The sequence below is a fragment of the Zootoca vivipara genome, chromosome 2 (genome assembly GCF_963506605.1).
Source record: "Zootoca vivipara chromosome 2, rZooViv1.1, whole genome shotgun sequence".
Lineage (NCBI taxonomy): Eukaryota > Metazoa > Chordata > Lepidosauria > Squamata > Lacertidae > Zootoca > Zootoca vivipara.
The window spans coordinates 60370439-60395577 of NC_083277.1; the positions used below are offsets into that span (position 1 = coordinate 60370439).

Here is a 25139-nt window from a genome sequence, read left to right on the forward strand (position 1 = left end):
TAGATAAGGATGTCATCCAGGAAGACCAAGCATTTCCTGAAAAGGAGGGACCCCAGGACGTGGTGCATGAAGGCCTGGAAGCATGCTGAGCCCCCTTGCAACCCGAAGGGCATCACGAGATATTCAAAGGAGCCCAGAGGCGTGAACATCGTGGTTTTCCATTCATCGCCTTCCCGGATCCTGATCAAGTTGTACACCCCCTCAGGTCTAGCTTGGTGAAAATCTTGCCCCTGCGTGCCGCTGTCAGGAGATCATCCACTCTGGGCATGGGGAAAGCCACTGGCTCTGTCACTGAATTCAGTCGTCTAAAATCCACCACAAGACGGCGCTGTTGCGTGTCTTTCTTGTCCACCCAGAAGACCGGGCTGCCCCCTGCTGCCTTGCTTTCTCTGATGAACCCCCGCTTGAGGTTCTTGTCGATGAAAGCGCGCAGATCCTCCAGTTCCTGGTCTGACATGGCGTACAGCTTGGCTGGGGGTATAGTTGCCCCTGGCACCAGGTTGATCTGGCAGTCAAAAGGCCTGTGTGGGGGTAGGTGGTCGGACTCCGCTTCGCTGAAGACCTCCTGCAGGTCCCAGTACGGCTTGGGTATCGCCTCACCCCCTTTGACGTGCATGGTGGCCACCGTGGCTATCGGAGGCCCCTCCCCTGGTTGGTGCTGCATGCAATGTTCCAGGCAAAAGTCCGATCCAAAAGTGATGCATCTTTGGTGCCAACTGATGGAGGGGTCGTGGCGCGCCAGCCAGCTCATGCCCAAGACGATGGGGGGGTCTGAGATGGTGGTGACGTTGAATGCCAGTGTCTCTGAGTGCCTCCCCACCGTCATTCTCATGGGGGGGGGTTTGATGAGTGATGGCCCCTCCCAGCAGCTCTCTGCCGTCAATGGTTGCCACGTGCAGAGGAAAATCCAGCTGCAGAAGCTGGATCTGGTGCTCTTCTGCAAAGTTTCTCGAGAAGAAGTTCGCTGACGCCCCACTGTCAATTAAGGCGAGGACTGTCAGGGGATAGCCATTTGGGAGCGTGAGCGTCACTTCTAGAACCACTCCTGCTCTGGGAGGGGTGGGCTGGCTCTGCTCCTCTCTGTGCGGGTGGGTGGGCTGGGGCTGTTGTCTGCTGACTGTGCCTGGCTGCTGCCCCTTGTCTCCTGCAGCCAGGCTTTCCCGTTTCCCTGCTGTGGTGCTGCGTCAGTGGGGGAGGGCACAACCGTTCCCGCCTTTCCTTGCCACTCCCTGCGATGTGGGCAGTCTCTGACAAGATGCTGGGGGGAGTTGCAGAGAAAGCAATTCCCGCCCCTTCCCTCCTTGCGTCTTGGCGCCGCTGGGGTTTGAAAAGCCCCCGCGCGCGCGCTATCAATCTGCATGGGTTCCTGGTCCTGACTGGCCCCGGGCGTGGCTTGAAAGGGTTGTTGGGGGAGTGGCTTCTCCTGCGACCGTGGGAACCAAGCCCGCTTTGCGCGCGTTGCTTGCTTGTCGCTCCACCGGGATTCCTGTCTCACCCCCACCGCCAGAGCCGCTTTGCTCAGCTGATCCATATTACTGGGCTTTGGACCTCTTGAGAGCTCATCCTTCACCTCCTCATGCAACCCCAAGTAGAACGCCGCTTGCATTGGGGGTGACTCGAGTTCCCACCCCAATCTGTGCACCAGCATGGTGAATTTCGCCCAATACGCGCGAACTGTCATATTTCCTTGGCGTAAATTATGAAGTTCCTCCTTAGTCTGGTCCATATGACTATCGGACGAATACATCGTTTTCAAACCTTCTAGAAATAGTTTGACATTCTTCATGCAAGGATTCTTTGTTGCGATTAACGGTCTTAGCCACTCCCTGGCTGCCCCGGTAAGGTGCTCCACAATAAACGCTACCCTGTGCTCATCATCAGGGAACTCAGCGTGGTGCAGCTCAAGAGCATACACAATCTCAGTCTCAAAGCCCTGATATTCCCTCGGGTCTCCATTGAACTTGCTTACTAGGGTCCCGGCTCTCCTTCCTGGCAGCACTTGGACTTGGGGTGCCCCTCCCGCCTTGTTTTTCTCTGCATCCAGCTTGTTTTGGAGGTCTACCGCCACCGCCCTTAATTCCTGCTCTCTTTCCTGTAGCGCTCTCACCTGTTCCGCAAGTTGTAGCCGGTCGTCCTGGACCTTCCTAGTCTCTTCTTTAGCTGCCTTCAATTCCCCCTGCGCCTGCAGCGACAGCTGCTGCAGTTCTTGCTGGGCTTGCTCCGCGATCTGCCGCCATTTCTCCGCCTCTGACACGCTCATCCCAGCAACTCCAAAGTAGCCCAAAAAGGATTAGGAGGTTGCTGTCACAGTGGCCGGAGCGGACTACTTCAGAGTAACGACGCTACGCAGCTCTGCATTTTATTCTTTTATTGGTGCTGCGTATTTACAGTGCTAAAGTCATTGCTATTTACACGGAGTGATGTGATCAGTCGGTTTCAGAACCTCCTAATGGCTTTTGGCGCGTCTTTCTCCAACACAAAAGCTTTGGCAGACCCATCCTCTTTCCCCTCCTCTTTCTGCGTAGTTCTGGCGTTGGGGGGATGGGTCTCCCTCCCTTATTCGCCCCTTCCTGTCCCGCCTGGGACCCTGGCTCCTCTACCTTGCCTGAGCCTCGGACCCGACTTCCTGCTTCCCTACTGGAATCGGAACTCTCTCTGCTTTCCCCTGTGCTCGGTGATTGGCTTGAACTCAGGAGGGGAGGGACTTCGCGATATCCCCTGTCCCTCACACCTGCTTTATGCCATGATGTAGTTTCTAAAATTGTTCAATAATAATAACAATAATAGCTGAAATATTTGGGTAATCATGGAATAGGAAGCTATTGAAGGAACAGTGAAGAAATATTGTAACACGGAACAAACAAAAAAGATAACTGTTTGTAAATGGAAAAAGGACAGTTTTGGATAGATACAGACAACATATGTATTCAATATATATGGCATCAAAATCACAATGAATGCACAAATTGTGTCACATGACCACCAACTGCAACTAAAGCCACATTCATGCCAAACAAATGTGTCTAGGCTAACAAAACATTTTCATTGCCTAATGACACAATGTATCTGTGATACAATGTTGATAAGGAAAAGGAGGAGTCGGGGCTATGCTACATACAGTATAACTAACAGTTTTAGTAACTGTGATACTATTCCAATTTCCAAAAGTATAACTGGCAAGAAGTGTTTACAGAGCAGCTTCAAGCTAAACCAACTATCCATGCTCTAGTTATCTCCCGCTTGGACTACTGCAATGCGCTCTATGTGGGGCTACCTTTGAAGGTGACCCAGAAACTGCAATTAATCCAGAATGCGGCTGCCAGACTGGTGACTCGGAGCAGCCGCCGAGACTACATAACACCGGTCCTAAGAGACCTACATTGGCTCCCAGTACATTTCCGAGCACAATTCAAAGTGTTGGTGCTGACCTTTAAAGCCCTAAATGGCCTCGGTCCTGTATACCTGAAGGAGCGTCTCCACCCCCATCGTTTAGCCCGGACACTAAGATCCAGCGCCAAGGGCCTTCTGGCAGTTCCCTCACTGCGAGAAGCAAAGCTGCAGGGAACCAGGCACAGGGCCTTTTCGGTAGTGGCGCCCACCCTGTGGAATGCCCTCCCATCGGAGGTCAAGGGGATAAACAACTACCTGACATTTAGAAAACACCTAAAGGCAGCCCTGTTTAGGGAAGTTTTTAATCTGTGATATTTTAATGTATTTTGCTATTTGTTGGAAGCCGCCCAGAGTGGTGGGGGAAACCCAGCCAGATGGGCGGGGTATAAATAAATAATCCAAGAGCTGTATGTGAGAACCAATCTTACAAAGACAATGAAATTTGTAAAGCACATCACATAAACACTACAGATCCCTTCACTGAAGCTTACAAAATTAATGTACTTCATGGTTAGTTTAAAAAAAGTTAAATCTGTGTTTTCCTAAAGCACAGCCCTTTTCCTAACATAGATTAAAATTTGATGCATAAGGGGGGAAAGCATTTGAAATGAAAAAGTGTACACATAACCTTCAGTTTGATCTGTAAACAATACAACACACTATGTACAAGAAGCTTGTAATACCTTACTGCAATATTCCAGATTTTAGACAGCCCTGGCCACGAGGCAGCCAAAGGTCTTGCACAGTGCGATACTGGAAGTCAGTTCTCACTCTACCAGCTAAGGAACATTTGCATTTTTATTTTATTTTTTTGTATTTTGAAAAAAATGGAATTTATTTTCCATCTTGTAGTCAGATACACACTTCTGATTACAAAATACACGAAAGCTCCACTGAAAACAAATGGTGCATGCTGAGTGAGACTTAGACAGGCATTCCATTAAAAAAACAAGGAAGTGCTTCTAAGGCAATCAATCCTAATTCCAATTAGCTGCAGCTAGTATGACCAATGGCCAATGATTATGGAAGCTTTAGTCCAAAGTATCTGGATAGTATCCAATTGGGGAAGACTGCTACATATCCTTTCTCTCTCTCAAAACATATAGCAGTGTGGGAGCCAAATCCTTTGCCTGCTGAAATTGCAGCTCAATTACACCTGTTCAAACTCTATATGTGCACATTTCCATCTATAACCCCCATCTGTTCAGAGAAGTCACTTAAAAATAGAAGACTACATACATTCCTCCATAACGACCACATTTTTTAAAACACTTTTCAGATACAGGAAGCTCTTGATTACTTTTTGGGTTGCTTCAACTCTTGAAAACAAGCTGGAACAGTACACAATTTTTATGTCATGTATAAATCTCCATCTTTGAACCAGACATTTAAGATAAAGGTACTCATGAACCATGTAAACAATTTACCATTCAACAAAACTCAATTAGTTCAACCAACTAATTCATTCTCTAGAAATAATCTGGCCCAAACAAAAATTGTGGAATTATGCAGTTTGAGCTTCTCTGTATCTGTTAGAATAAGCTGCTTGCTTATGCTGTGCAATTTCCTGTTCCCCAAAAACGATTAAACACAATGTGCCTTTTTCTTATCTCTTCCTGCCCAGCCAAGTCAAAAGGTATAGCTCTGTGTCATACCTGATATGCCACACAAAACCAGTCAAGTCTCTCATACTTAAAATCACAGCAGTAATGGAACAGTACAGGATATTTCATTCAAGGTCAGGAAGGAAATAAGATCAAGATAATAACTTCTGACTCTGTGATTCCTTCACCTTCTCTTTTTATAAATATTTTTTTGAAAAATGTTTTTCAGGCTACTGATGCCTGCTTGTGGTGAGATCAACTAAGCTCCTGGCTACCAATGAAATCAGCTGAAAACAAAAATCACATAAACAATGATATAGCACCAGTAAGTGCTTAAACGAACCAAGTCTTATGATTTTATATTAATGAGGAAAATATGGGAAAGTTAACAAAATAAGAGTTGCTTACCTTGGCTCGCCTGATGGTTCAGAGTTTTTGATAGTTTCTACGCCCCTCAGAGCAACATTAGAGTGAAGACAAATTCCTCAGGTTGCTGCCAATGAACAGTCTCAAGTTCCACACAGTCTTAATCTTCTGTGTATACAGACATGTAGATTTCCCCCCTGAGGATGACTATAATGTCCTCAAATGTCATGAAACAAAAGGGAGAGAAGAAAGACAGAAGGTGTGGCGTTAAATTCTAGGGTCACTTGTTTGGCTGATTCAGAGCAGAATGTTGTTACTTATCTTTTTTACCTCTGCACTGGTTAATTTCTGTTTTGTAACGTGGATGGCCAAACTACTAAAATGGCCTAATAAAGCATGCAGACTGGATTAATGAAAAATTCAAAAAAGCAAATGAGCTTTGAAAGTATCTCCCCCAAATAGGCATTAAAATGGTTAAGTGATGCATATTTGTGCAAAAAAAAAATCCTAACTTGCATTTGTTGTTGTTTAGTCGTTTAGTCGTGTCCGACTCTTCGTGACCCCATGGACCATAGCACGCCAGGCACTCCTGTCTTGCACTGCCTCCCGCACTTTGGTCAAACTCATGTTCGTAGCTTCGAGAACACTGTCCAACCATCTTGTCCTCTGTCGTCCCCTTCTCCTAGTGCCCTCAATCTTTCCCAACATCAGGGTCTTTTCCGAGGATTCTTCTCTTCTCATGAGGTGGCCAAAATATTGGAGCCTCAGCTTCACAATCTGTCCTTCCAGGGAGCACTCAGGGCTGATTTCCTTAAGAATGGATAGGTTTGATCTTCTTGCAGTCCATGGGACTCTCAAGAGTCTCCTCCAGCACCATAATTCAAAAGCATCAATTCTTCGGCGATCAGCCTTCTTTATGGTCCAGCTCTCACTTCCATACATCACTACTGGGAAAACCATAGCTTTAACTATACGGACCTTTGTCGGCAAGGTGATGTCTCTGCTTTTTAAGATGCTGTCTAGGTTTGTCATTGCTTTTCTCCCAAGAAGCAGGCATCTTTTAATTTTGTGACTGCTGTCACCATCTGCAGTGATCAAGGAGCCCAAGAAAGTAAAATCTCTCACTGCCTCCATTTCTTCCCCTTCTATTTGCCAGGAGGTGATGGGACCAGTGGCCATGATCTTGGTTTTTTTTATGTTGAGCTTCAGACCATATTTTGCGCTCTCCTCTTTCAGCCTCATAATGGAGTCTGAATAGGTAGTGACTGACCAAAAAAGAGATCTTGGGGTTGTGGTGAATATCTTAAAGAAAATGTTGACTCGGTGTGTTGCAACTGTCAAAAAGGCAATTTCATAATGGCATTATACAAATCTCTGTTGTCGTAACACTTAGAATACTTTGTGTAGTTGTTGTTTGTTTGTTTGTATGTGAGGAGAGAAAGAAATTGCTAAGAAAGCCTTATGAACAATGAGCAATACCAAACCAAAACACCAAACTCAATATTGTGGAAGAAAATAAATTCTGCTTAACTTTTCTGATTGCAACTATGATAATGTATTACTCGTGTGAAGGGGTTTCATGAACTAACTTTGCAGCAGGTGTTACACTGTGTGTGGTTTAATCACTAGAGTTAACTGTGGAGAGAGTTAACTCATGGCTATGTTTGGGGGATTTACACCCATCCCTTAATAGTGTACTGTATTGTAGCTTGATCGGAAACAAGTGAGGCCTGGAAGCACCAGAAGCATGAATTGTTGTTAATCGACATAACTAGAGAGAACAAACATTTAGTACAGCTGTGAGAAACCTGTATTCTTTCAGATCCTGTTGGACTCCAACTCCCGGCCCCAGGCAATATGGCTAATGGTCAGGGATGATGGGAGTTGAAAATCCAGGTTTGTCAAATTCAGATGGTGTAGCTGATCCACATTTTGAATCCCTGTAGCTAAAGCCTCTGATGCTGCTTTGGTTGTATCTGTTGATATGAATTCAAGGGAAGCAATGTTTGTTTCTTAAGGTTTTAAACTCTGTGCCCATTCTTCTGAGAGAGCCTTGCCGTGTTGCTGGAACAGCAATTTCCCTTTGAATCAATGCAGTTATGTCACCTTCCTCTGCAAGAGGTTGCTCACCTGCTAGCAATATTCCCTCTGCCATTGCCATAATTTGAGCAGGTAGGAAGAGACTGTGAGCATTCTTAATGGAGTGGGGAATGGACCGCGCCAACACTATGGTCAGTGATGTCACCTTCTCCTCACCCCATAGATTCTTGACTTGAATTCATCATCATCATCAAACCTTTTATGGCATCACATACAAACACCCATAACAAATCAATACAGAATTACCACCTCCCCAGTGGCACAAAACATTTCAGTAGACCTACTTCGATTTTTAGTAGCACTGAATATCACCCTCAGTCACTTGATGGCACACAACCATGCTTCCCCTCTTGATCCTCAAGCTCTCACAGTATAGGACATTATAAAAGCCACTGCTCTGTTCTCTCTTGGGCCTATTTCATGTATACATCCATGCAAGCCTAAGTTTTCTATGAGGTATATAGCCTACAGCAGGTTTCAGAAAGTTACAGCCCTTTTAGTGTATTCCCTATGTAATTCACATCTCCAACCAAATCAGGTGATTCCTCCCTTTCCCAAGAGCTTGTTTCCCAAACCAGATTATCCAGGAAGGCATTTTGAGGGAGCAAGGATAGCTGCAGGTATAAGATAGAGCCAGGAATGTTTCCTTCTGTAAACATTCTTCTGCTCACTTATTTTAGGCTCCAAACATTTTTGTCAAGAAAGCAGATTTGAAAATAACACTGGAAACCTCCCCCATTGCACCAGGAGCAAGATCCAGCCATATGCTATTAATCACATTGAGTCATCATTAAACATAAAGAATACAAGTGACTGTGTCGCTTTGTTGTTCTGCGAAATTTTCTCTTCTCCTGCACCTGAATGGCATAAAAAAGGTGAGCCTCCAGTCTTAGGGAAGAGCAGATAATTAAACTCTCCATGAAACTGGCAACAAGTAATTGGAAAGTTTGATGGCTCTAGTTCTTGGCAGGTCAGACTTATTCTGTAAAATTAATTAATTAAATTATGACTTTGCCCTGCAAGAAAATGACAGGAAGGGGCATGGATCTATAGATATGAATCTAATGAGGTGCTGCAATTCTGCTTCCTTTCTTCCTTTATGTCATTAAGTACACCCCAAAGGTGCCTTGATACAATGAAATAAAGACACAGGTTAATGGTGCTCATTATTTGATTTCATTCTCACAAGTTTCATGCTTATGCTTTCTTCCCAAGAGAGAACGCACTCCTACACTGATGAGGAACAGGTATGCTCGCGTTCAATTAAAAATTAAATCTTAGAAGTGTTCTATGCATAAATGTAGAAAAGTAAATATGCACATGGATAAGGGTGGTTAAGAAGACACTAGGCACTTGGACTTTCCGAAAGCGTTTGATAAAGTCTCTCATAAAAGATGCTTTAGTAAGTTTAGTAGTCATGGGATTAGAGTACTAGTCATAGAAGGATCATAGAAGTCTCATAGAATAGTAGTATTGGAAGGGACCCAAAGGATCATCTAGTCCAACCCCCAGCAACACAGGAATATGCAGCTGTCCCATGTGGGGATCAAAACTGTGACCTTGGCATTATCAGCACCATGCCCTAACCAGCTAATGGAGCCATAATGACTTCAGGAATCAGAGAGTAGGAACAAATTGTCCTCTCACAATGGAGAGATGAAAGAAGTGGGGTCGCCCAGAGATCTGAATTGCTACTGGTGCTTTTAAAGTTGTTCATAAATGATATGGATTTAAGTATACACAGTAAGATTGCTGAGTTTGCAGGTGATATCAGATTATTCAGGGGAGTAAAAACAAAAAAGGATTGCAAAGAGCTTTGAAAGTATCTCCCCCAAGTAGGCATTAAAATGGTTAAGTGATGCATATTTGTGCAAAAAAAATCCTAACTTGCATATATGTTAATGGAGTCTGAATACCGTAGCTAGTGACTGACCAAAAAAGAGATCTTGGGGTTGTGGTGAATATCTTAATGAAAATGTTGACTCGGTGTGTCACAACTGTCAAAAAGGCAATTTCATAATGGCATCATACAAATCTCTGTTGTCATAACACTTACAATACTTTGTGTAGTTGTTGTTGTTGTGTGTGTGTGTTTGTTTGTTTGTATGTATGTGAGGGGAGAAAGAAATTGCTAAGAAAGCCTTATAAACAATGAGCAATACCAAACCAAAACACCAAACTCAATATTGTGGAAGAAAGTAAATTCTGCTTAACTTTTCTGATTGCAACGATGATAATGTATTACTCGTGTGAAGGGGTTTCATACCAAGGCTAGCTGCATGCCCCTGATGTCCACAAGCTGCGGATTTCATATCTGACATAGTTTTCTGAATGTTTCCCACATTTATCTCAGGCTGTACGACACATAAATAGAACTTGCCGGCTTTAAACCTCATGAGATTTAAACCATTATTAGCCTCTCGCCAGGTAATCAGAGAAGTAATTCTTAAAAGAACCCCTCTTTTACAGCTATGACAGAGTTGGTTCTTAGCCAGAATCTCAAAAAAGGCTCAGCTTGTGATGAACTCACTTTTGGGCAGATCACAATATAGAAGCTGCTGGGTGTCAAGCTCTTTTGAGCATTTTGCTCTATGCTTGTCCTATTTTTGCATTTGGTCAAGAATAGCATTTCCCCTCATAATGCCAGGTCTTGCTCTTGATTCTGACATCCCTTGTATATCCTTGTTGGGGGTTCTTCTAGCACTTTACCTTGCTACACTATTTCAGAGATACAGACAGCTATTTAAGCCTGGCTGTTAAAACCTCTCAGCAGTATGCTCATGAGGAAAAGGATTTTCATTGTAAGAATCAGAAAAGGAGTTGGAAGGATTTCATCTTCCTTACTATATACTCTCACCTACTTTGTACAGCAAACAACAAAGAGGAGTGGAGGAATGATGCGATCAGGCTTAACTTGAACCTGGTTTAGTTTCTTGTAAGTCTGGGACAAGGAGAACATAACCACCTTTATCACAAAATGATGGTGATGTGCTGGTGTGCTCAAGCCAAACTCTGATAATGGCAAGGGGGTGACAAGGCATAGTGACATTGCCAGGGCCCCATCATTAAGTATACATTTCCCATAACTTTTCTGTCTTTCAGGTTTTACCAGTTCATATTTTCCCAACTCAGAAAAGAGGGACATAGATTACTAGTTTTTTTGGGGGGGGGGTTGTCCCTCCCAAACTGTTTTTGGTTGTGTTTTGAAATTGCAAGTGTTTCAAAAAAATTATGGATAATAATAACTGAGACTAATATGAAAGCAGACAACAGTGCATTCTACACAAGGCAGAGAAAGGAACTCATGCATTAATCTGCAGAAACAGGAGCATTTAGAACCTCTGCAGTAGGAAATACTTCTTTTGAAATGCACAGCCAGCTCTTCACGGCTGATTAATACCCATGTGTTTGCAACCGATAACTAAAGGTGGGACATGAAAATTAGGATTTCCATAATTGCATCCCCCACTACTTTCCTGTCATATTTGGTGTCCCATGCTATGTTTCAAACTTAAGAGCATCCAGCGTAAAATGATTCAGCAAATGAACAACTCCAGTGGACAGCTAAATAAGCAGGTCAGCTTCTCTTCCACATGATTCATTACAGTCCTGGGTATTATTTGACTAATTAACCCTTCACTGCTCTTTCCCTTGTACTGTAAATAACAAAAGTGTGTTGAGGAACCACATAAATGCTCATCCTTGGATAAAACTAATGACAAAAACAGAATCGTAGGCATCTAAAGCCTAATTGTTCTGCAAGCAGATCATAACAGAACTGAACAAACTAACTTTGAACATAAAACTTGTAGAAACTTATATTTGGAGGTTTTTCACTTGGCTATTCCTTTCAAAACAAAAAAGTTCAGAAAGCATATCAAATATAAAGAAATCAATGTAGAACTGTAATGCTGCATGCTTTAATGTCAGTCATTAGCATAAATGTTTTTCAAGGAGCAAACTTTTTTTCCTAGCCACTCACCCTTGAACAATCAGATACAGCTAAAGAGAAGCCTACAGCAATGTATCTGCATAGTAACTACTCCAGACAATTCTGAGCAACACTGAAATAAAGTTTACTGACCCAAATTCATCTCAGATGTAACTTCTGACTTCAGCATGCTTTTCCCAGGAAAAAAAATGTGCCCATAGGGATAATGTTCTTTCAAAGTGCAATGCTATTACAACTTGTAGAAATGTCAATGAATGCACGTTCCGTAGACAATAGCTGCTAAGTTGGTCCCAAAGATTAAGGACTAAAAATAGGCAAAGTGGTGTATTTAATTGGATTTTTTTTTTGTTTCAGGAGCATACAGTGCCACGACCTCAGGGTCAAACAGTGGCCAAGGCACTGAAACAGAGGCTGCAGAGCCCCTAGCTAAGGAGTCAGAATGGGTTCTTGGCTCTAAGCCTGGTGTTAATGAACAGGGAACCACTAACCCAGAGGTTGGCAGGTGAGAGTCCCACAGTACAAAGGCTCAGAGACCCAGAACTGGGATGCTCATTGCCCTTCTGCTGGGTCAAAAGAATCAAGTGTCTCCCAGACTGTCTTGTGAGTCCAACAGCACAGGGAGTGTAGCAGGTGACAGGTCAGAAGTAGGTCTTGTCAGCAGGCCAGAGGGGTGGCTCTTTAAGGACTGTACTTCTCACAAAGGGGCTGCAGTCTAGGAGATATGGGGAAACGAGTTCTGTTTTCCTTTCCCCTCCCTGAAGTCTCCCCCTGCTGTGCTATGTCATTCAAGAGCCCCAAATCTTAGCATGTTAAAGCTATATACAGTGGAGAGTGATCACCAAGCTGGTAAGCACATTTGCAAACTGGAAAAACTGTTTTGGGCACCACACACAAGCACACACTGCAACATTTCCTATTGGCTACAATAGTGTCATGAACACTTCTGCCCAAAGTATAGAATCGCAGCAGGAGTTAAGGAACAGCAGCCGCTCACCCACTTCCCCTCGTCTTAACAATGGCAGGAATGCAGAGCAGCAGTTAAGAGATAGTGGGCTGGAGAGAAGTCAACTCTCCCAAGAAGCACAGAAAGGCTTCAAAAGCAGGAGAGATCATATTTCTGCACCAGAAGAGGAGGCAGTTAATCCTCTGAGTCCAAAGAGCAGACGTATGGGAAAGGTTTTAGACAGGAGACAAACCACAATGCCCATTCCAGCTGGTTTCTTGCATTTAACTGAGCTATATGAATTAGGCTTCAATTCTATATACACTTAACTGGGAGTAAAAGGGACATACTTCTGAATAGGTGCATATAAGGTTGCGTTGTTGTAACGGTCACCCTAAAGTCAGGCAGAGTTAGAAAGGGTTAACAGTGGGTGACAGATAGAACCCAAGGGGGGCGGGCTTAGGCTGGCTATATAAACCCACCCGTGGGAGGAGTTAGAAGTTGAACTGGGTGGGAGCAGACAGTTGAGTGGAGTTAGGATAGAGCTTGGGTTAGAGTCTGAGCAGAGGCATTGGTGGTTTATGTTCAGAAAGGATAGAGTGTTGGAAAGCATAATTTAGTGGACTTTAGAGGTATTAGGCCGGTAATATATTTAGAGGTAATAGGCCAGTATAGAAACAATTGTTGTAAGAGTATTTGACAAACTTTATCATTGAAACCACACGCATATGTACTTCAAATAAAGAAACTTATTTTATTCAACATCATCCTTGTCTGGAGTAGTGATCAGGTACCAGTCTGATTACTGGTTGGTGGCAGTGGTGTACTAAAAGTCGTTTGGCAGGTATCAATGGACCGTAAAAACGTCTGGGGGTCCTGCATTAGTCTAGGTGACTGCGACAGTTGTAAAACAGTTACAGGTAGGTAGCCGTGTTGGTCTGAGTCGAAGCAAAATAAAAAAATTCCTTCAGTAGCACCTTAAAGACCAACTAAGTTTATATTTTGGTATGAGCTTTCGTGTGCATGCACACTTCTTCAGATACACCACCTTAAAGACCAACTAAGTTTATATTTTGGTATGAGCTTTCGTGTGCATGCACACTTCTTCAGATACACAGGTGTATCTGAAGAAGTGTGCATGCACACGAAAGCTCATACCAAAATATAAACTTAGTTGGTCTTTAAGGTGCTACTGAAGGAATTTTTTTATTTAGTTGTAAAACAGTTCGACAAGGGGACACAGTCTTTGGAAATGTAAATCATTTTGTCTCATCCAAATCCCAAAAGAACTCATTGCTCTAATTCCAAATATGCACCCCCAGGATTTGCCATAACATGCCAGCATTTTTCCTCACCTTTCAAACTGTAGGTCCAAATGGGCATCCATGCTTATTTCCAGGGTCCTTAGGAAACTCTCCATAAGATATCTCCTCAACATGGCTATGCAACCCCTGGACGGTTAAGTCCAGTCAAATTCGACTGTGGGTTGCAGCGCTTTCAGGCCAAGCGGGCTGCCATTTGTCTGCAGATAGCTTTTCCGGGTCATGTGACCAGCATGACTAAACTGCTTCTAGCGCACGGAACACTTTGACGAGTGTCAGAGCGCATGGAAACACTGTTTACCTTCTGCGCAAATTTGAACTGCTGACCTTCTGATCGGCAAGCCCAAGAGGCTCAGAGGTTTAGACTATAGCGCCACCTGCATCCCGTGTCCGTGAGGTAACAAAGGCAGGCAGAACATGAGACTGTGGTTGGCTCTGGGCCTGTGGAGTGCAGCTGCAACAAAAACGTTGCACACATGAATGTAATAAAAGTGGGATGTGGGTGGCGTTGTGGTCTAAACCACAGGTCAGCAGTTCAAATCCGTGCAACAGGGTGAGCTCCTACTGCTCTGTCTCAGCTTCTGTCAACCTAGCAGTTTGAAAACATACCAGTGTACGTATGTTTATCAACAGGTACCACTGTGGTGCTGAGATAAACAGCATTTCATGTGCTCTGGCACTCGTCGTGGTCCTCGATGCATCAGTAGGAGTTTAGTCATGCTGGCCACATGACCTGGAAAGCTGTCTGCGGAGAAACACTGGCTCCCTCGGCCTAAATTGAGATGAGAGCCGCACCTCATTTTGCCCATCATCAAATGTTCTCAGAATAAGTCACATACTTTCTTATTAAAAAATGACAGGTGTACATTAATGTTGAATTTCTATAGTGACACAGTAATTCTAAGGTAGGTAACTGAAATGACAGCAGTTTTTATTTATTTATAATTTTTGATTATAACAAAAAAGAAAACATTTCACAAGTCATTCAACAGTAATTCTAAAATTCTGAACCTCGACTTCCTTCCACCTCTTTCTGCAGTTCCTTAAAATTATTTTAATCTTTCCCTGCGTATCCCAAATTGTCTCAACCTATTCTTTTATCCATCTGTTATTATGGCTTTCTTTCTTATTTTTTAGAAACTGCAGGTTTTTCCAGTAGTCCCGCTAATGTCTTGATCTGTTTGTAATTTGTTTGTAAATATTCAATAAACGATTTCCATTTCTTAATAAACAGTTTGTTGTCTTGATTTCTTATTCTTCTAGTAAGTTTCATCATTTCTGCATACAGTATTCCATTAACTTCTGCATGAAGTGACAGCAGCTTTGCAAAAGATTTGTGTCTGCATCTGACCACAACAAGAGCCAGTTTGTCAGCCTTCTAATTAACACTCCAATGTAATTTCAAAAATTCATAGTGTACTGCAACATTTTCATTAATATTTTAGCTTTCAATCTCCATGAGCTGGATAGCTAAAATGTGCAATGAGTATTTATGTAGGGATCCTGAAGACAATAAAAAACAGATTATTAATGGCTACAGAACAATTAGTGCTGCATTAATATGTGATGAAAAACTAATTTGCACATTGTCTGAAAAAGATATTCAAATTCCATTTACCCATGCCTTTAAATTTAGCTGACAGAGAAGCACTCTATTCCCATGGGTGTCTCTCTGTGTAAACTACATCCCTGAATGTGCCAGGACAATTTGGAAGATTTAACATCTCTGGTGTTACAAGACTAAAGTGTTTAAGGGGAAATGGACATCTCCATAAAAAGTCATTAAACATATATGTACAATATTATGCTGGGCAAACAACAGATTAATGCACAAAACAAAGCCGTGTGAGAGTGATATAATAGTTACTGGCAAGAGAGTATTCCAACAAGGTGAGATGTCGGTTCAAATCACCTGTCAGATATATAATCCTCTTGGCTGTGAGTCCTGGAAAACATGCTTCCTGCTTGCAGGCATTTTTCCACCTAGCCTGGGAGGGTAAGGCCCTGACTGAGTGTTCTGAGTTCCTGATAGGTGGGATGAAAAGTAATGAATAAAATAAGTTTTATATAAACACTCACATTGTAGTAGGCCATTGTCTACAGATACTTGGGAGCAGTGCAGGATTAAGCAAACATACTAGAGATAAGTGCATTTAGCCCCTTTAGTTACACAGAGTTTCTGCCCTGGGTTTTCAGATATTCATGGAAAACATGCTGCTTTGCCTGCATGCTGTTTTGAATCCCATTTTTTTACAAATGCCTGCATAAATATTTTTTTAAGTACTCAAAGACCAACTATGAAAATTAATATACATTTTAGTTCAGGAAAGGCACATGTCTTTTGGCATTATATATGCGCAATATCACTGGCTGGTCACAAATGCTTTTCAGCACTAATAACACATTATCTGCAATGCCTGCAGAAAGCAGTGGTGAAGCCTCCAGTTTAATTTGAAGACCTTTTAACTGTAGGGATGAAACTGAAAAGAAATTTTGGAACATAGACAAGGAGAAAGATTTACAGCCTTAGTGCATAATTCTTTATACATCCAATCACGTACTTTCCCCCCTTACAACCAGCACCCACAGCAGTTTGATCATCCAGCTTTTGGATTCTTTCCTGCCCCTCCATGTAAACACAAAAGATATTCAATCAGAAATGATATAAATTGCCTCTGGAATTCTAGTCCACTTGAACGGAACTGAAACATCCAACTAGGTAGATTACATACATCCCTTTCTGTGCTGAGTACCCCAAGCTGTCTCACGCATCACAATATTTTCCCCCATGCTTGCACTCAGACACGCAAACTTTCCTTATTCTGCTGTAGCCACAGAGCACACCAATAGGTAGCTTTGCTTTCTATAACTTTCAGATTCTCTGTATTTAATATTTAACCACAGCTGGGAACATGGCCATTGTTCTGTTGCCTGGTGCAAGGGAAGAATAATCATGTTCTGAACTATGGGGGATTTCAAAAGATTTTAGCAGAGAGACTAAAGATATTCTTCACACATAAATACACTAAGTACACTTGAGATTGTTTCTGACACAACAGCTTTCCTTCACAGAAGCATAGCATAATCACTCCACTGTATTTCCCTAGCACAATCATGTAAACAAGAACCTGCCGAAGTCCAGAAAGGAAAAAGACATTACAGGTGGAAACAGTTCCCTCCACCTCCTGTTTTTAAAACTTTGATAAAAGTTAAGCTATGGCTTGGCTGCAAGCTCTGCAGCTGAGCTGCTGAGCACTTTGGAATCTGGTCATCAGCCCACAAATTGTGAAACTTGCAAAATGATTATACCACAAACAAATAATCTTGCCATTATTCCAATGACCCAAAGTCAATACAGTGGTACCTCTAGTTGCAGACTTAATCCGTTTCGGGGTGCCATTCACACCCCCAAAAATCCGCAACTAGAGCGCCTCTTCTGTGCATTGCGATTGACCACTTTTGCGTGCACGTGAAGCATGCAGATCGCTTCTGCGCATGCGCGGGTGGCGAACCTGGAAGCAAACACTTCCGGGTTTGCCACTTTCATAAACTGGAAGTCCGTAACAAGAGCGGAACGCAACACGAGGTATGACTGTACAACTAGCTGTCTGTTCAGCACAGGTCCCTATGTTTGTGTTTGATGTTTGAAATAGGTTTAACCAAAAGGCTGGTAAGTGCTAGTTATATTTTCAGATATGTTTCTCAAGAATTGTCCTCAGATCACCCCACCATCACTGCAATTGTTGTTGTTGTTGTTTAGTCGTTTAGTCGTGATCCGACTCTTTGTGTCCCCATGGAACAGAGCAGGCCAGGCACTACTGTCTTCTACTGCCCCCCACAGTTTGGTCAGACTCATGCTGGTCTATAATTACAAAAGAATTTATTGCATGTGATATTCTGCTGAAACACATCCTACTGCCACAGGCAAAAAGATATTCACTACAGAGGAGAGAGAGAGAGCATAGGAGCCTGCTACAGTTCTTAAGATACTATGCTTCGAAACGCAAAACTCATTGAACTATTCTGTTCAGATTGAACAGAAAGCAGATTAGAAGCAGTAGTGCTGTTGGGTAGCTTTATTTTAGAAGGGGGGGGATTAAGTTTGTTTCATTCTGTTTTCATTACAGTTAGTTAGCTGCCTTGAGCCTCTTCAGAAAAGTTGGTGGGAAACATAAATAAATAGCCAACATTCTTAAAAGTGCACATTTAAAGAAAAGGGACTACTAATGGGGTTACCAAGGTGTGCCAGCTGCAATTGCTGCAGTTAAACATGCAACAGGTTGGATGGAAAGCAAGTTAATGGGAAAATGGATAACTTTTATCCTATTTTGGAATGAGAAAGCGGGGGATGATGTAAGGCCACATTCATTAAAGAAAATGTGACTACTGTATATATATTCATGTAATAAATATTTGTAATCATAATAAAGCATTAACTTTTCACTTTGTTAGCAAGACATTTCAGGAACATATGTGGTAATTGGTAGGTAAGTGACCATGTAATATATTGAATATATCAACAATAAAGTTGATTTGGTCCCCAAAGCCATGTCAGAACACAGACCGGTTACAGTTGCCAAAACGGAATGCCTAGTTGCCATTTTTCGGTCAGATGGCCTGAAAATCATATTTTTGAATATGAGTTTTTGGTTCTTGAAATTATTTGATTGTGCAGATAAAGTATCACAGGTAGAATTCTACAGGATGTGTTGCTAGTTTGTGAAAACAGTCCAGATCCAAGGATCACCAGGCATACACCTCCAGATGGTGGAGACGTCAAGTGCCATCCTGGCGCCCAGGAATCTTCACTTGGTCACAAGTGGCCAACAGCTAGGTGCAAAATGCACCTGGGGCCTCGCAAATTTCAAATACTGATGCTGTCTGATGCTCCATTACATAATTCTACTTCTTTCCCTGTTATTTTCTATACAGGAAGACTGAATGGTTCAAAATTCAAATTCGCCTCCTCACATAAGACCAGTGGGCTACTGGAAATTTGCACTCTGTCCCACAGAGAAATGTAACACAGTGAAAGTTTCAGATATAAAATGGGCTAATGTTCTGAAACTATTTCAAATTGCTAGAAGAATTTAAAAGAACACAGTGTTACATTCACAGTGAACATTACTTTCTCACAGAAAATACTGATGACGTATTTTCTGAAAACAAAACAAAATATGTGGTACCAAATTCAAAATACCTATACTCTGTAAGATATGTTTTTCAGGCAGCCAGCACCTCCAATGTGTTCTTTATCAGCCACATTGCTTTTAGCCTTTTCTTTCTTGAATACTGTCATATCATCAATTTACCATTGAACAATTTGCATTTTATATGCTTTAGCTTTGACCTCTCTTAAATCTCTGCCTTACTAATGGATTTAAAGGCCATTTTCCTAACCTCTATTTACACTTTATAACCCTTGAGACCTTTTATCATCTTTTTTTAAAGCTATGCCCATAATTATACTAATACTAGAAGATCATAAGAAATTAACAAAGGAACATAGCTTAACATAGATTTGTGGGTGTAAGATAATTTGCTATACTCTGTCAGAAGGAAGTGCAGAATACTCGGTTCAGGAACTGCTTCGACCGGCTTCAGGTCAATGAACTAATTTAAAAGGAGAAAGCTTTAAAAGAGTTCAGGGTATTTAATTCAATAGTAGCTCAAGAACTGTCAGGTCTAGCCCAGAAACAGAGTCCTCAGAAGATGAAACAGACACTCCATAGGTTGAAGAAAAGCATGCAGATGATCTTCTTGTAGGGTTTCCTCTCAGTTGAAACCTGCTGGCGAACCCCTTAGGACTCTGTCAGATTCTACCGTCCCCCGTTACTGATTCTCCCTGTGAGACCAGCACTGGACGGTTTCCTGACTTTGCTTCTGGATCACATTTGGACCAAGACTGAATTCCTGTGCTTGACCTAGGACTGCACCAATAATTCTGCTTGTTCCGGTGTGTGGTGAGAGGCTTTTACCCGATGGGATTGGGACTCTAGCCCATGAGAGCACTCACTAGAGTGTGGCAAGTACATTGTCATACAGATTTATAAAAGGTTTGTGTGAGCGCAAACGCACACCTCTTCTTCCTCCTCATAAAATATCAGGGAAGTATGTAACAATATGCATACAATTAAAACTTGCTAATCCCTCCATCACTTGCTGATTCTTAACTTATGCAGGTCGGGGCAGGTATTCCATGAAGATCATAGTGCAGAAACTGATCTGTTGGCAGTTTTAATGACAAACCTATAAAAAGCAAATATGCAAATATGCAAATCGATCTGGAAGCCAGTGGTGAGAAATTCATGGGTGCGGGAGAGAGATGGGGGGGGGGAATTGGACAACAAGTTCACTGCAGGACTCATAGGCTGTGTTTGGACATCACAATACAAGAACAGATATTGTTCACAATACAGGGACAATACTGTGTTTGGATATCACAATACAGGAACAAGCCTTGGGTTTGCATGCCTTTCTCCCATGCCCTGACTGGCATAACCATGAAGTGATAATCAGAAGCTTTAATTTTCCATTTTTAGTGTTGCATCTGAACCCTAAACTGTGATAAAAACTTACGTTTTATTGAAACAAGCAGCCTTCACAATGCGTTTTTAAAAGTTGGTGTGCTCTAAACAAACAATGAGCCACAGTTGGTGTCAAAGCTATGAAATTACAAGCTACTGTGAATTTTAAAAAAGGAAGGAAAAGCTTCCAAATTTATCGTGACTGCACTGTAGAAGAAGAGATGGGAGAGTCCAAGAGTCCAAGCCTTGCACAGTTTAATTTTCATCACAATAAAATGTGGCTTGTAATGATAAGCCAAATGCAGTCTGCACAGGCATGCACTTTCAGGTCTGTGACTAGAATTTTTCTGCATGACTATTGTCTAGTAGCATGAAAGAAAAGTAAGGAAGCTTGACGTTCTAGAAAATTATAGATGCAAGGGATCTCTGCTTAGAAGACAGCTGGAGCGCTACTTATGTGAGCATTTAAATTCTCATATAAATAAGCTCTACACAGTCCAGAATCTATTTCTATCAGTGGGATTCACTAGTATGGAAATGAAAGCTGGAAATAGAAACTTATAAACTTAATCTGATGAAAAAAATCTCCCTGGCTCCTGTTAAATTATGCTAAAATAGTTTATTTCCCTGTTTTCTAATGGCTAGTGTTTTGGGGCACTATTCTTTGAAAAGTTTCTCTAAGACTGAGAAATGTCAAGGGGGCAGAAGAAGTCAGGCACTATCTATTATGCGTTACACAATTTATGCAGCACCTGCATTCAAATATTGCATATAAATATGTACGTATGAATAACATGCTTATTGCATATTAGATCTGGAGATTGAAATTGATTATAGTTGTGTATGAGTTTGTATAAATGTTCACATGTATAACACCTGAGCATGGATTAAGGTTTTTTTACTTCTGCTGTGCCATATGGGTCACTTTAAGAAGGAAATTTTGTATCTGTGGATTGCCAACAGCGGTAACTGAAATCAATACTGTGCCTGTCCATATAACCCCACATTGCAACAGTTTCTGTTTATTGCTACTACTATGCCATAAAATCCACAATCTTATTACAACACATATGGTATGTACAGTTGTTTATAGTATTTATATTATTCTTCCTGTTAAAATGTGTGAGACTACGACATTGTATTTATTTGCATTACTTAGAACTTGTACAACAGATGAAGCCCAGGATGGCGAAACAAGGGCAATATTCCAGAAATCCTTGTCTAGACTCTGTGAAAGGATTCTGTGGAACTGTACAAGCTCCCATGTGGATTGTTTGGACTTTATGAACATACAAAGACACAGGTGGAATAGCACTAGTACATGGATGGACCGCGTGAATGAACTGATCTGTGAATGAACTGATCTACTGGGTCTTCTGCTTACTCCATTGAACTTTATGAGTTATTTCCGTTGAAGTCTATAAGTTATTTGATATGATATAGTAAATAATATATTTTATTTATGTAAGAGCACAGCTGGTTACGTCTTGTGTGTTTGTTGCATATGAAAGGCAGATGTAATACTTAAGTGTGAGAACTATTACTTAAAAATTTGAAAATATGGACAGGCTTTTTATTGTACATTCATTAAAATGTAGTATGGTTGGCAGGGATTAGCAAAAATTTGACACATCCACCTCCAGCATTCTTAACTGATGCTCAGGACAACAAACAAAAAGTATCCCTTTTATCACTAGCAATGCATGCTGCTCTACTGGGGTTATTTCATAAGGTGGTGTTTTGTTTTTTGTTTAAAGAACTACAACAGGGATGGGGAATCCAGATGATGCTGGACTCCAATTCCAATTGGCATTATAATGTCACAGTGATAAAATGCTCTCTTATTTATGTGGTATTTTTCTATTTTTAAAATATAGAAATATACAGGTCTACCTCCCCTAAATATTAGACAGAAATAAGGACTTTATTCCCTCTTTTTACTGTTCAAACCACTTCTACTCCTGCAGCTTTTTCACACTTAGGTTTGCAAAAACCTTTTCCAAGTTATCTTTAAGCTTGTCCAAGAATTTTTACCTTGTGACTTTGATTGTTGACTATACCCTGCAGGAGAATGAGAGAGAGAGAAAAAAAACAAATATATGAATTGAAATTACACTGAACAGACTATTTGATTCATGAGGTAGCCTTTCAACTAGATAGGTAACGCCTTTTTCCACTTTGGATATTTCCGTTTACTTTCATTAAATTGATATAGACTCTGTAGTTCTGTGTTGCCGTTCTGGCATCGAATTCCCCCATCCCACTCTAATTTCGCCCGCCTCCCACCCTGCAGGATCATAGTGCCTCCAAGTCTCCTAGGCATCAGCAACACTTCTGAAGGAAAGACATTGTTGAAGTTTACAGGTTTTTTTTTTTAGTAAGTTCATGCAAAGGATATATTAAACTTTTCTACCTTGGTTGCAGAAGCATTTAAGAAAAAAGAAAAAAGGAGAAACTGGTGGGATCAATCTGTAGCAACATTAAAAAGACAAGGAAGTCTTTATGGACAGTTCTGCTTTACCAACGGATACAAAAGGAACTAGAAGCATTTGCAGTCATGCACCAGTTAGCACAAGGAAAGTGCCATGCATCAACAGAGAGAAATTGCTCTCAGAGCTGATAAAAGGGGTGCCAACAGCATTTGGACTGCAATATTTAGCTTTCCCCAACACTTTTTGATTGCTGTCTGAAGCCTGGACTTTGAAAGGCTACTGCAATCAACGAAAGGCAGACATTTTAACAGAAAACTAGAAAAGAAGAAGCAAGCAGCCAGAAGTGGGGAAACAGTGGAAACTGTTTTCAGTTAGACTGCATTCAGACAGCATTTTTATTCTGTTTTCCAAATGTTTCCTTACTGATAATTTCTGTGCTTTGTGTGATCTTTCATATGACATAAAAGCCATTTCTGGAAATCTAGTGGAAGAGTAGTGTCATTTCTAAGTTAATCTGTCTCCAGGAAAAACTGGTTGCAACCCCAGCAACTCAGAAGAGGAAAGTTTTGCATTGTTAATTCACAAGATGAAAGATGAAATCTGGGGTGGTATTCCAGCACAAAGTTCTTTCCACTGTTTAAAATTAACTGTGACGTGGCGCTCTCTCCCTCTCTCTCTCTCTCTCTCTCTCTCTCTCTCTCTCTCTCTATATATATATATATATATATATGTAGCCACAGTTCCATCAGGGATGAGATATATGTGGCTCTCCCATCAACACAGCCAATGGTCAGGGAAGATGGAAATTATAGTCCAACAACATCGGGTGAAGGGACGGACACACACACACACACACACACACAGGTGTGTCTGTTTCCTTGTTTTCCTTCACGAAGAAACATTACAAATCAGGAGTGAGGAATAACTTCATTCTCCCACTCACATAAAATTACAGTGCTTCCTTGTTTTTGGTATCTCTTCTCTTCAGCAAGAGTAGCTCCCATACAAGGCAGATATGACTGTTAACAGAATTATCCTCCCTACTTTGCTGTGCATTGCCTGCCCTCCTTTAGCAACATTTTCATAACAAATGCTAGCATTACTGACAATCACTTAACTATGTGTTCCACTACGTTTTTCCTCCCACAGCTCTGCAGTGAAATTAAATAAAATTACCATGGCACACTTTTTAGCACCAGCTATAACAAAATATATCCTCTGCAGATTGTTTACAGAGGGAAACACAAGCCCCACTCTCTCTGGACTACAGCAGCAGGTGTTCAGTACTATAATGAGCACCCTGCAAGCTCAAAGGGGACAGGTAACATGGTGCCAACATTTGTTTTATGTGGAGTTTATGTTATTTTCACATCTACGTTAGTCTTAGAACAACAGCTGTAGCAAACAATGTGCACCATGTTGTCAATACCTTTTCTCTTTTTTTGAAAGAATAGAAGTTTCTAGTTTCAAGAGAATTTACTCAGGGAATTGCTCTGACCACATGGAGAGCGAATTTTCCTGGTGCCTGAACATTCTCTACTTGGTGTTTTATATGATCCAAATTAACACAGTTACACAGCTCATCTTCACCATGATTCAAGACTGATTAACACTGTTAAGAAAGAACTGTGTGCAGCGTTTAGTCTAGGACCATTGGCAATTTCTGGCTAACCCAATTCTTCTTTAGCCTTGTGAGAGGACTCATTATTTTCAATTATGCTGTATAACTGACAGTAAGGGGTGCGCCAGGGGTCCAACTAAATTATTAAAGATTCCATGGACACTTGAACAGGCATTCCCACACAAATGAGGACAAAACTAGGGATTAGGAATAAGTATTTTAGCCAACACTTGGTATATGGAATATTACTAAGAAACAGTTAACATGGAGGCTGAACTTCTTGTTGGTATCTGTCTGTCTTGGCAATGGAGTGCACCTCTGGGGTGAAGTTAAACCACTGGAGAATCACAGTGCCTGCTATGGCTGCCAATAACTCGTAACTGCTGCCTCCCATATTGTTTTTGCTGCATTAGCAGCACCAAAGTGACCTCTCTCTCCAGGGTGCAAGCCTGGGCAGTGTGTATGGAGGTCCTAGGCTGCCCAGGCTTATTAAAATCCATACAAATACATTTATGTATTTCTAGATTAAAGAAACTAATATATTGAAAACAATTCACAATGGTACGTAATTTTCTGGGCATCCTCTCCAACTAACCCAACAAGGAAGGGGTGCACTAATCCTCCCAAATTATTAGATAGATAAACATGAATGGAAAAGATGGTAGCTAGTACCTGTACTTACAATAAAACTGGACCTTCAAACAGCAACTTTATCACTCCTACTGAAAATAAATGTTCCATCATTTGCAAGTTCTCTTGGACTGACCCAATTATCTTGATCTATTCCAATACAGGTTCAGGCCTGGCCTAATTGACTACCCTTAACAGAAGGCCAGGGGGCGTACAACCTTGTTGTTCTTACTTAAGAACATAGGAAAAGCC

General features: G+C 41.7%; 1 protein-coding gene across 3 annotated transcripts in view; it reads right to left on the reverse strand.

Moving 5' to 3' along the window:
* Positions 1-25139, reverse strand: part of SGCD (sarcoglycan delta) — a 401606-nt gene that overhangs the window by 273858 nt on the left and 102609 nt on the right. For 2 of the 3 annotated variants that reach the window (XM_035105742.2, XM_035105746.2), the window contains one exon: positions 5403-5577. The gene's annotated coding sequence lies outside the window, so the exon portion shown is untranslated. The remainder of the gene's footprint in view (positions 1-5402; positions 5578-25139) is intronic. The other variant, XM_035105743.2, reaches the window with a different exon arrangement.